Below are 12029 nucleotides of genomic sequence, written 5' to 3'. Positions count from 1 at the left end.
GTCGATTCACTATGCGTAGCCTAATGCGTGACCCTTAAGAGGACATCCAAGTCCAAAAACGGCAAAATTTAGGGGGAAAAGTTAGTTTTGTTTTAGTATATTTTATTATCTTTCAAGCTCAAGTTTTTGTGTACAAGAATAATAACTGAATGCGATCGCGACATTGACCTGGTACGCATCTGAAGTAAAGAGGGGTATACATTTGAGCCATTTTTTGTGCGCGCTGCGTCATATTGTGACATAATCTGCTAGCACATGTATTTTGAAGAGAAAAAAAAAAGAATAGGCCATGTTGCCTTCTTTCTGTCGCATTCTTCTTTAGTTACCATTTCGAACGAAAAATGAATAAATAACATACTGGTTGTCCGCTGCAAAAGAGTATTGCCTCACATCTATGGTAATATTCAAACGTGTTTTTCTTCATAATTTCAATTAGTGGGAAGGTACAAGGGAGCTGGAAGAAACGATAATAAACACTGGAGAAGGTTAACAAGGGGGACAAAGGACAAATACAGCTAGTTGACTGCTGCGTGACAGAAAAAAATCTAATTGGTACTAATATCGAACCAGAAACCTCTCCATTTTCAGTGAAGCGCTCTACCAACTGAGCTAACCAGGAGTTAGAGGTCTGTAGAGCAAAATTGTTTTATCAGCTGCCAACAAAAGTTAATGGCCCGAATTTTAAGGTTATGATGATAATGCAATTAATGCAGTGGTGAACGCAAGCTGTACGAGAATGACCAGAATAAACCCTCGAGAAGGAGAACAAAGGGTACAAAGGAAAAACACGAATCTTTAAACACTGCTAGGGGACAGGTGTGCGACAAAACGTTTCACCTGGTCCTGGAATCGGACCAGACACCTCTCCATTTCAAGTGGTGCCATAATATTTGGCCAGTTCGCTTGCACCATTGCGTTAATTGCATTATCATCATAACCTTAAAATGCAGACCGTTCACTCTTGTTGGTGTTAGACTGATGGCAGCTGATAAAATCCGTTTGCTCCACTGACGTCTAATTCCTGGTTAGCTCAGTTGGTAGAGCTTTCTTCTCGAAATGGTGAGGTAACCGGTTCGACATCAGAAACAGGCGAATTTTTTTCGGTCCTGTACCACGGATCTAGCTGAGTTTGGAGATTTGTGTTTGCGGTTTGTCCACATTGTTCCACTTCTCCGGGGATCATAGTCGTGTTTTTTTTATTAGTTGTTTTAATGTTGGGGTATCTTTAGAGTTTTAGCACAAGTTGTTTGTTCTTCATATATTTTTTCACACTAAAATTGAGCATGAACATGCTTTAGGATATGTAGAAGGAAACTATTAACAATTAGGTGGAATGTATATTGTATTCAATAAAAACAACTTTCAGAAACTCTTGTTAGCTCCTTGAGAATTGCACCGTTTTTTAGATTAACAATGTTTTTAAATATAAGATGTCTAACAAATGTTATTCCGGTTGCTCATTACATTCAGTGCTTTAAAGGAGCAAATTCGCGTATTTTACAAGTTATCTTTAAGTGTCTCCATGCTTAGTGCTTGCGCAAGAATATGTTTTTGCAGATGCATTAAATAAAAAAAACGAGTTATATCAAGAATAACACCGGATTTAAAAAATAAGCTGAAGCACGATAATCTGTAAACATCTTGTTCACTTGTAGCAAAATAATAAAGAAAACATTCTCCTGGCGCACGTTTCTTCAAGCGATAATATAAGGTAAAGGTAACCCACATTACACAGCGCGGGCTCTCCACTGAAGTATATTCATGTTGGCATCTAGTATAAGTAGCATACATGCCAACCAAACTATGGAAACAAACAGAGTCAACCACATCAATTGTTCATTACACCACTGTCACTGGTATGCCAGCCTTGCTCCAAGAATTGCCGCTCTCCATCGGAAAGTAAAGTCGAAGTAGTGCTAACGCAGTCTGACCCGTCACGCAATATAGCGCGAGCATCAATGATTTCACGAGTGACTCTGTCCTTATTTATAACCAACCACCGGGAATTGGTCGAAGGCAGATATGCAACGGCAATATCTGCAGTGGACCCCGAAATGCCAAGTAAAAACTAAAAAAAAACATACTAACGGTCTTACGTAAGACGATCATAAATTAAGGGAACGTCATGTTTGACCGACATAACGACGTTCGCATGATAACGGAATGGAATAGACAAGTCCCTCCGCATAAGCCATGAATTGTTTTTTTGTGTTCTTTGTGCACACAAGCTTTTCTTGAAACACTGAATTTACTTTTCTACCTAGCGCGGCCAACTCCTTTGGTGCTGAGAAAACAAGATAAACGCCAACACGACGTCCCCTTTCTTGAGGTTATGCGAAATGCCGTGAATGTGCGGTGAAACGGTGACTTTTTCTTCACCTCATGAGTATTCGAAGCGGAGTTACGTCGGCCTTTCTTGAGTATGATCTTTGCTACATCAGTGTATTGAACACATGATATGCATGTTTTTTTTTTTTTCATGTTTTATGTGGGTAACATGTTAGCTATTTATACTAGTGCAAACATTAATAAACTCAAGAGTCAGCGTGGTGTCCCGTCGGGTGCCTTTTACTTTGTCCTAGACTTGGTGCTGTTTTTGTTTTTATTATGTTTGTGTACCTACTACCCCAAATTTCAACGGTAATCGACTTAAGACTTTCTTCTCAAAGCAAACAGTGTGTGGTGCATCAGTCTAGTTGCATGGTTTAAATACAAGCTGAGTTATTTATTTCCATATATTAAAAATAAAAATGAAAAGCTAATATATTGGGTAATTTAAGTGTTCATGTTGAAAGTAAATGTATTTGGAGAATTGTCATATCATAACTTCCAGAGAAAAAAGAAAAAAAAATTCTTAATGAAAAGTCAATAATTGTCTTCGGGATATGAAATATAGCAAATATCTCAGCAGACCAGGTCATAATTAAACAAAGGTGCGAATACAAATTCTAATATTTCTTATGCTTCTGCCAATTATTTTTTTAGATGAAAGCCATGGGTCTTAAGATTATATCGGGCAATGCCACTAAAGCATTGCAAAATATAGTACGACTGCTAACCCCAGGTTAGCAGACGTACTGCACTGGCGAAATTGCTCACCTACAGTGTAAACCAGTGTCGCCCCTACTGGTAGACCGACCTTACGCGGTATAAATCACTAAAACATCCAATTCGACTTTGACTTTGCCCCTAAAGCAGCAACACTTTTCTGAACTAGCCACCATTAAAGTGTCAAACCAAAATTTTTATCGGTTGGGTTCCGGTTAGGGTTCACGGCTTTCTGTTCAGTTCTGGTTCAGTTCTGGGGATAAAAAAAAACGGTTCAAACGGTTTAGAATCAGTTGGAGCCGCTAAATTGAAAATATATTTCCCGCGTTGTTTTGTCAGTAGGCGTTATTTTCAACGTGAAACGAGTATGTATATAGCTTTTTATCACTCGTACAGTCCACTTTTATTTTCAGGTACCAAAAATAAAAAAACAGTGTTATTCAAGTTTTACAAAATAATGTAAACTCTTAATGTCCGTGAGCCCTTAATTTTTGCGAATTTCTCGAATTGAAAAATTTGCCAAATTGAAGGGCATGCGAAAATTTCTATTCGTAAAAGTTTCAATGCAGACGTCTGAAATTCGCGAAATTTTGTGTCTGCAAATATGTCTTCTGTGACCGATTCGCGAAAAATAGGGGCCGCGAAATTAAAGGGTTTTACAGTAGTAAAAGAAAAGCTAGATTGGTATACAAGACATCGTATTTATACGACTCAACATCTATTTGTTTACTTTAGTCGCATGCATTTCAATTTAATAGATAAGTTATCACGCAGTCTAGTAGGCCGCTTAAATTATCGATGATTGGTACTGATTTTCGTCGCAGTATTAGGAGTTTAATCCTTGTTGTGTTCTTGAACTTCAGAATTAATTACGGTGCATAAAATCATGAAATGGACACCTCCTCGCATATATATAGTGAAATCTAGTTTACAAAATACATTTCAGAATACGCATATATGTTGACAACGTAACTGCGCGAAAAGTATTACTTTCAATATATACCGAAAACTGTAGGACAAGCCCTTTCTTCTTCTTTTACAGACTTACTGAGCGGCATTCACTAAGTTTTTTTTTCCCTGATCAACATTGTCTACAACTAGCAACGCGATTTAGGCGAATAATCACACGGAAAAGAGTAATCAAAATTGTTCACTCTAATGTATACGCCCCTTCGTACTCAGGTTGAATCCGGCCTAATATAGCCCGTGGCCAAGTGAACATTCTCGGCATAGCTTGACTGTTAAGGCTTGTTCCTTACAAGATGCCGGTCAATTAAATTTGAAAATAAGTGTCACCATTACTAATTCGTGATTTTTTGGAATAACAAAGTTGTATTTTATATTTTACTCAACATTGCAGCTACTTACGTGGTAACTTTCTGATGGTCTGCGTGCGCCATCGTCATAGCTCCGCCACGCGCCCTTGCGTACTTTGTTTTTGTTCATCCCACAGACACATAATATTTTTGTTCATCCCATATAAAAGTTTCAATAACAGATTTTTATATGTTGTGCGTGTGTGTATATGTTTATGCAGCCTGAAGTTAGTCTGCCTCAACTGGCGACTCGTTTCTCAGCTTTAGATAAGAAATGTTGCCAGTGCAGTACAACACTAGCCTGGGACACGGTGGAAGAAAAACATTTAGGTGATGACTCTCTGTCTCGCGCGGCGAACACATTATGTTCGGCGCACCGAGCGCGCTTCACTCGCACGGGGATAGATGGTGCGCAAGTATAGAGGGGCTTGTGAAGGCTTGTATACGCCTCGCAAGTGGGCTCATTTTCGTATTTTGCGCATGAAAAAGGAAGTAGCGGTGACGTCAGAACGCCAAGCCCTGATTGGCTGATCGCGACCCCCTATCTCAGCGTCGTCCGCTCCTTTGCAACGTCGTCTGCGTCTGTCTTACCTTTCCTGCGACTTTCGGAAGTCGAGCGAGCTCGACTTCGCCGTTCAGAGGGGGCAGACGAAATAACTCAAGCGGTACGTTGTTTTTGTCTAACAACTAGCAGACGCGCATCAAGGAGGGAAGTCAAAGGACTTAGTGGCGAGGTGTCTCGAGAGCCCGAGGTTTGTTTGCTAAGAACCGAGAGTGAGCGCGTTAGTGTCCGCAAGTTCCCTCCCAAATACTTTCTCCCTCATTTCGTGTGCGGCGAGACCTCCCATTCTTTAACGGCGTCGGCGGGTTGGCGCAGTTAACGTCGTCTGCTTTACGTCTGCTAGTCAAAGCGATGGCTGCTTTACCTTTCCTGCGTCTGCCGGAGATTCACCGCTTTTTACCGGCGAGAGTCACCGTTTTGTCTCGGAAAACAAGGAGATGACAAGAGGAAGAGATTGACCTCTTAATCTAAAATTGAGATCAGCGATCAAAGTATAACACTGGAAGGGTTCACAAGGGTCGCGCGGGCATATTCCATTCAGCACGCCAGCCGGTCGTGGGCAGACGGTCGCCGAGTCGGAGTGCCTGGGCCTATCTACCGTGCTCGCTTTGTCGTTGTTTGTGGAATCGTGGCTATTGGAGTTTTTCCCGGGTGTTTGTGGATCCAGCGTTCTTGTACCTCTTGGTCTGTTTCAAGTACCTTTTACTTTTTTTCTTGCTGCTTGAAGTCGGGACGCGTGAGAAGCGCACGTAGAAAAATAAACGTCCGTTGGTCGTCGCGAACGCGATGCTGTCGGCCAATCTGATTTGATTAAGACAGCTTCGGAGCTGTCGTAGGATTTCGTCGCAACCTGCGCAAAACTTACGAAAATTTCGTTTCGTGAATACGAATTTGTTCTCAAGTTTTGTCTTACACATATTTTTGGCATAAGATCGTTTTGTAAACCTGGTGTCTGCACTTCCGAAAGTCGCAGGAAAGGTGAGACAGACGCAGACGACGTTGCGAGCAGACGACGTTGCAAAGGAGCAGACGACGCTCAGATAGGGGGTCGCGATGAGCCAATCAGGGCTCGGCGTTCTGACGTCACTGCTACCCCCAGCGCAAGAAGCAGACGAACTTGCCCTCCGCAGAGAGGGGCTTGTGAAGGAAATTTTTGATTCTTTACTCGGTCCCTGTGTACTGTGTAGTGAAATGATGGATTTATGTTGGCGCACTGGCAGTGATTGCCTTTTCCCCCGTGCGATTCCTGTTTTTTGTTTTTTTGTTCTCTCCAAACGAGAACATTTCGATGATGACTCAACGTGACAAAAATACTCGTATAATTATAAACCTTCCCGGCATAATCTACTGGGCCTTCAACAATTTAGAGTAATTTAGAGTAAACACCTGGCTCATGCTCGAATGTTTTGTCAATCAACATGTTTGGTAACAGTTCCATAAATTGTTTACACACATTGCGTGGTTTTATATGAGGTCGAGTGGTTTTTTTGCACCCTGCTCCTGCCTTATTGAAAAAATAAATTCTAATAATGTTACATAGTGGGGACTAAATAATTCTTTACATGCGAAAAAAGGAGTTAACATTACAAATGGTTTATACATACCATGTGAAATTGTACTGTGGAACATACAAACCTTGTGAGCAGAAAAACTTCCTATTTATAATGACATAGTGACTGAAACGATGAGCAGCGCTCGTGTTGTCCTGTTCTTTCTGTCCTTGTTCCGCGCTGTTCCATTTAGTCTTGAAACGATGACACAGGATGATGACATACTGACTGATATGATGACACAGTGACTGAAAGTCAAACAATAGTAGTGGTTATAAGATATAAATCTCTTTTCATCTATACCCGCACAATATGGTGTCACCCCGTCTTACAGGTAAAAAAAATACCTGACAAATATTTTGGCTTTAAGATGTACATAAAATCTGAATTCACTGCAAACTACTAACGAACGCAATCTCCTACATCCTGTGTTTCTCGCCCATATCCTTAAACTAAGACGAGCGCTGCTTTGCTGATTTCTTTATCTCTTGAGCCTGTTTGTTCCTACTCATCGTAATATGCTTACAGTGTTGTCGCATTCGCATGCTGAAGTAGTAGTGGAGCAACCGGGCAATTGTTTCTCCTTTGTGTTCAGCGCATGGAAACGTATTGTGCATGTGTCAAGAACACTGTCGATTGTGTCCCAGTAGACAGTCTTGTGGCTTTTATTTAGCACGAAGAACTGTTCCGTTTTCTTCAGTAGCTGGAAAAGGTTCTTGTTGGGGTGTGTAAGGCCTCCTCTGTTCTTCACGTTTGTCAGTGCTGCTTCAGTAGAAGTGTCCTTGTCGATGCTGAAAGCGGATCGGCATGCAGGGCAGCGTGTAGCTTTTTTTTTTTTTATTTTCACGCTTAAAAACCCAGTTATATAATATAGCATGCAGTCCACCCCTACTGAAAAAAACCATTTGAAATTCAAACGGGTGGCAAACTGGTCGCCCGTTTGAATCAAACCTGTCGATCCGTTTGGATCAAACGTGATTATGGGATACGGGTACCCGTTTGGAAACGGTACCCGTTCGAAACGGTACCCGTTTGATACAGATGCCCGTTTGATACGGGTGCCGTATGGTACGAGTACCCGTTCGACATGGCACGTGACCACACGTTTGAACGTGCCCTTCGAAATGGCAAATTATGCGCTAGCCCTAAATGGGTATCGTCTGGGAGGTTGGTTATCTTAAACATATTTAAGACGTCCCGAAACTCATAAACGTATTTATAACATAGAGAAAACACGTAGAACAAATGCACTCGCGTAGGTGCTTGTAAGTGGACAGGAAAACCGACACAAAAGATTGTTTTCAATTCTCCTCGAAGTTTATTACCTCTTCTGTAGACAAGTACAAACGTGCAAGCGATCTGTGAACACTATACAGGTAGACTTTCGGGGAAATTATTCTCCTGGCTGCCGCGCGAATAGGCGCTGCATAATTCTTTAGATAATTTAGAAGAGTACGCGTAGAAGAACGGTCAATCGTTGCCAACACGTAGGTTGCAGTGCACTTACCATAACAATAGCGGACTTGAAAGAGGTAATCCGTGATATTTGTCGACACGGTCAAAGCAGGACAACCACACAAATACAAACGAGAGGGAACGGCTCCTTGGAAGTTTCAACACGATGGGGCGCACAAGCTGTCATTTGCCGAACCCAACCAAACCGCGAGAATTTGCGACTTCTTTGAAGAATCGCTCGTTGCCGACATACACGTGGGTCTTTTCGAACACTGATAGCTTTGGTGCACATCCAATACGTTATCGAGAGACATCCCAATAAGACCGCAGGGTTAGGCGACAGATTGAAGCAGTTAGGACGAGCGAACTTTGAGCAGCAACTGACAGCAAGCAGACAAAGAAAAAAGCGGCTGCAAGGCGCGCCCTTCCGGATCTCGATGCTTATCAGCGTGTAGCTCGCGCGCTGCTGTGGGTCACGTGACAGGGGTGACAAGAGAGGAGGGAGGGGGCGAGGTCAAGGCGCTGGGACCACCGGGACAGCCCCTCTCCCTCTCCCCAGGCATTCCAGGGAGATGCGTTTTTGTAGTCCCGAAGAACAAACGCGCGCGCGCGCCCACGCTCGAACTTTGGAAATGGCGGCGGGGCTGCCAGAAGCTCGGCTTGCGCCCGAGCGAAGAAAGAACTCAGCGCAAGCTCGTAGTTTGAGTGCTGCAACGGCGGGCGTGCTCTCGCAATGCTCGATGTTCTTGCAGCCGCGTGTACGCGTGCTACCTTCGCTGCGTCTTGAATCAAAGTGAAACGGAGTCTAGACGTACATTCTTTCACGCGGCCGCGTTTTCTGCGAGAGAGATTCGAGCTGAATAAGTAAATTGAGGCAACAATGATGGACAAAGTATTAAAGGCCTGTCAAAAACATCGGCTCACCAACGTCGCGCGTTTAGGTAAAACAAAAAAAAAAGGTGTTAGTTTTAGTTGCAGTATAATCGAAAATCAGCGCAATTGAAATATAAATATAATTACTTGCATTACGCGGACGATCTGAAATCGATGAACCGGCGCTCCCAGCCTTCCGGAAAACATTGGCTGCCACGGCTGAAACGCTAGGCGTGCCCACGCCGCCGATCTGTACGTTCAATATCAAACGGGCTCCGGAGAGCCGTTTGATTAAACCGGTGCAGTTTGCAACATGGTCGCCGGTTTGAGCAAACGTGCGACAACTTTGCCCAAACGAGTCGCCCATTTGCCTAGACGAGCGACCCGTTTGCCAAATAGGTGACCGTTATGGCTCATACGGGGGACCCCTTTGAGCCATACGGGCGACCCCTTTGACAAACTGGTGACCAGTATGGTTAAACGGTTACCGGTATGGACCCGTTTATTTTCATATGGGCGCCAAATGGTTTTTTTCAGTAGGGACAGCCTTGGTTTCATGAGCCTTTTCTGTCCACACATCTTCGCATTCCCAGTTTTCGACAGAAATTAGACTGTCAAGCTCGGTCTTCACTTGTTCAACGAGATGAGGAGACTAGGTAGTAACTTGCGATCGGTCCTCGGGATTCCACGACGCCACAGCTCCAGGCGAGCGTCATTCGATCGAGCGTTAAACAAGGACGCTCGCTCTGCACAGTTCCGGTACCCCGACTTGCAGTTGGGAACGAAGCACGTCTTTCCCATCCTTATAGCATAACTTCTTCGGGTTAATGCTCATCTTCGTGCACGATGGTGGCACCGGTGATTGACACAGCACCAAAGCAAAACACGAGAACACGAGGCCAGCCACTGAGCGCCCACCACCACCACACCGCGAAAAAGGCGAGCAAGCTACGCCCCTGACACCGTGGCCGTCGAGGAGAGACCTCATACCCACGGTGCTCACACTTCAGCGCCCTCCGCGGCGGCACGGAACAACTGCACTTCGTTTCACCCTATGTTGTACCACAGCGAAGGCTAGAAGCGCGAGCTCATAGCGTTAGTAGCTGCTCTTAAGTCACGAGAGCTTGTGCCGCCGGGATGTGCCCCAGAGCAAGGAGCTCGCGCTTGTAGCCTTTCCTGCGGTACATCATAAGGTGAAACAGAGTATACTCCTTGTTCAAGGCTAGTTCCGAACACGATCTGGTCGCTCGTTCCCCACGAGAAGAGCGGCCAGAGTCACCACCTAGATGTATTTCCTCCACCGTGCCTGGGGCCTTTAACGTGTATCACGCAGTGGTGATACACGACCACACGGCGGTAGGATGCTCATTCAGATGGAGACGGGCAGAGGTGGGGATAGACATATCGGTAAATTACCGGAGCATCAAGGAGAATGCAGGGATTGGTGTTCCACGCGCCGCACGTGCTATCCTCAAGCAGTAGTAACGTTTCTGAAGCAAACGCCGAAAAGAAATGGCATCTTGCACGCGCGTTCGTCAACCTTTTATTTTGGTTATTTCCTTCAAATCTTTTGGAGGAGGAAGGCGTGCGCGTGCTGCGGGTGGGACACCCATTCCCCTTGATGCTTGGTTATATTGAACGCAGGATTCGTGGGTTCTGCAGCGCGAGCTTTAGGTTCACGTGCTTCGAGCTTGTGTGCACTAACCCACTCGGCCACCGATACCTTATATTTTGTTTCAGTTTAACTCCAGACACAGTCGATGGTACAAGCGCGAGCATATGATCTTGAAAATTGCTTACACTGCATGAGCGCGTGTGCTTGGCAGAGACACTGAAAGCTGCAGGAGCTCGCGCTTGTAGCATCAGCTGTTTCTGGATTTAAACTGATGCGAACTATAGTGCTATATGGTTCGGAGTTTACATATATATCAAGAACAGATAGTGATTTAAATAATTTTCAAAATCAGAAATTTGCTTAAGGCTCTTCTATATCCCTTAGACATGGCTATCGAGGATAAAAACGCCGGAAAAGATTTGTAGAGCATATTTAAGATAATTGGGGGTACTTATGACGTATAACTTTAAGGTAATTAGCACTTTATTTAAGTTCTGAAATCTTCAGTCAGTAATATAGTAACATTTTATTATATTCCGTAAAATTGAATGTATGAAGCTCACACAACCGCTTCAAACTGACACGGGAGGATGATATGCGAAAATACTTCATCTGTTGAGTATGCGGAAACATGATTTTTTTTTTGCTGTTTGGCAGTGTGAAACACCGGGTCGTGGGGTATGTCCAAAACGACTATGGATTCCCATAATATATCCCAAGCCAAATACATGAAATGTACAGAAAGAGAAATATTAAAAGGTATTCTTCCTTAAAATCTCATACAGAACGCCTTAATGCCAAAGGAAATACATTGATATGTATGCAATGATATTTCTAATAACGAATAAATAACGCGAAGGACAAACAATACACTTCTAATGTAAACCACATTCGGACATCGGCTTGCACGAGCTGGAAACTTCGGAAAATACTGTCTCGGGAGGCTAATGTACCATTCGGTTTAACGGGCACTTTGTTGTAGAGCGTAGCTCTTAGGCACCCGCTTTCGGGTTGAGCGGCGTCGGCGTAGCTATAACTGCACTAAATTTAGCTGGAAAATTGACGTCACGGGACCTCAAGACCAATTTAATTCCCCGCTACGTGTCCTCAACACAAATTCAATTCGCTGCCAAATTAGCGGTGAAATTCAGTTTTTCCGCTAGATTTTGAGGACAAATTCAGTTTCTCAGCTAGATTTCGCGAGAAAATTGATGTCACATTACGTCAACACCAATTCGATTCCCCGCTCAATTTAGCGGGGAACTGAATCGGTGTTGAAGTCACGTGCATACCTCGGCAAACCTCACTCATGAGGGCCCTCACTCACGCTCACTCACCCTCATCTGCACAGGTGAGGTGAGGGTGAGTGAGTTTCTGAACCAGGAAAATTCATGAGTGTGAGGGTGAGTGAGGGCTGTGAGGGCGTTGAGTGCCGTGAGGGCTGTGAGGGCGGTGAGGGCCGTGAGGGCGGTGAGGGCCGTGAGGGCCGTGAGGGCGGGGAGGGCCGTGAGGGCGGTGAGGGTCATGAGTGCGTGAGGGGCGTGAGGGCGGTGAGTGGCGTGAGGGCCATGAGTGCGTGAGTGGTGTGAGGGCGGTGAGTGCGTGAGGGG

Source organism: Ixodes scapularis, unplaced genomic scaffold (genome assembly GCF_016920785.2).
Source record: "Ixodes scapularis isolate PalLabHiFi unplaced genomic scaffold, ASM1692078v2 PGA_scaffold0__279_contigs__length_252992795, whole genome shotgun sequence".
In the NCBI taxonomy this organism is placed as follows: domain Eukaryota; kingdom Metazoa; phylum Arthropoda; class Arachnida; order Ixodida; family Ixodidae; genus Ixodes; species Ixodes scapularis.
Note: the sequence above shows the minus strand (reverse complement) of the source record.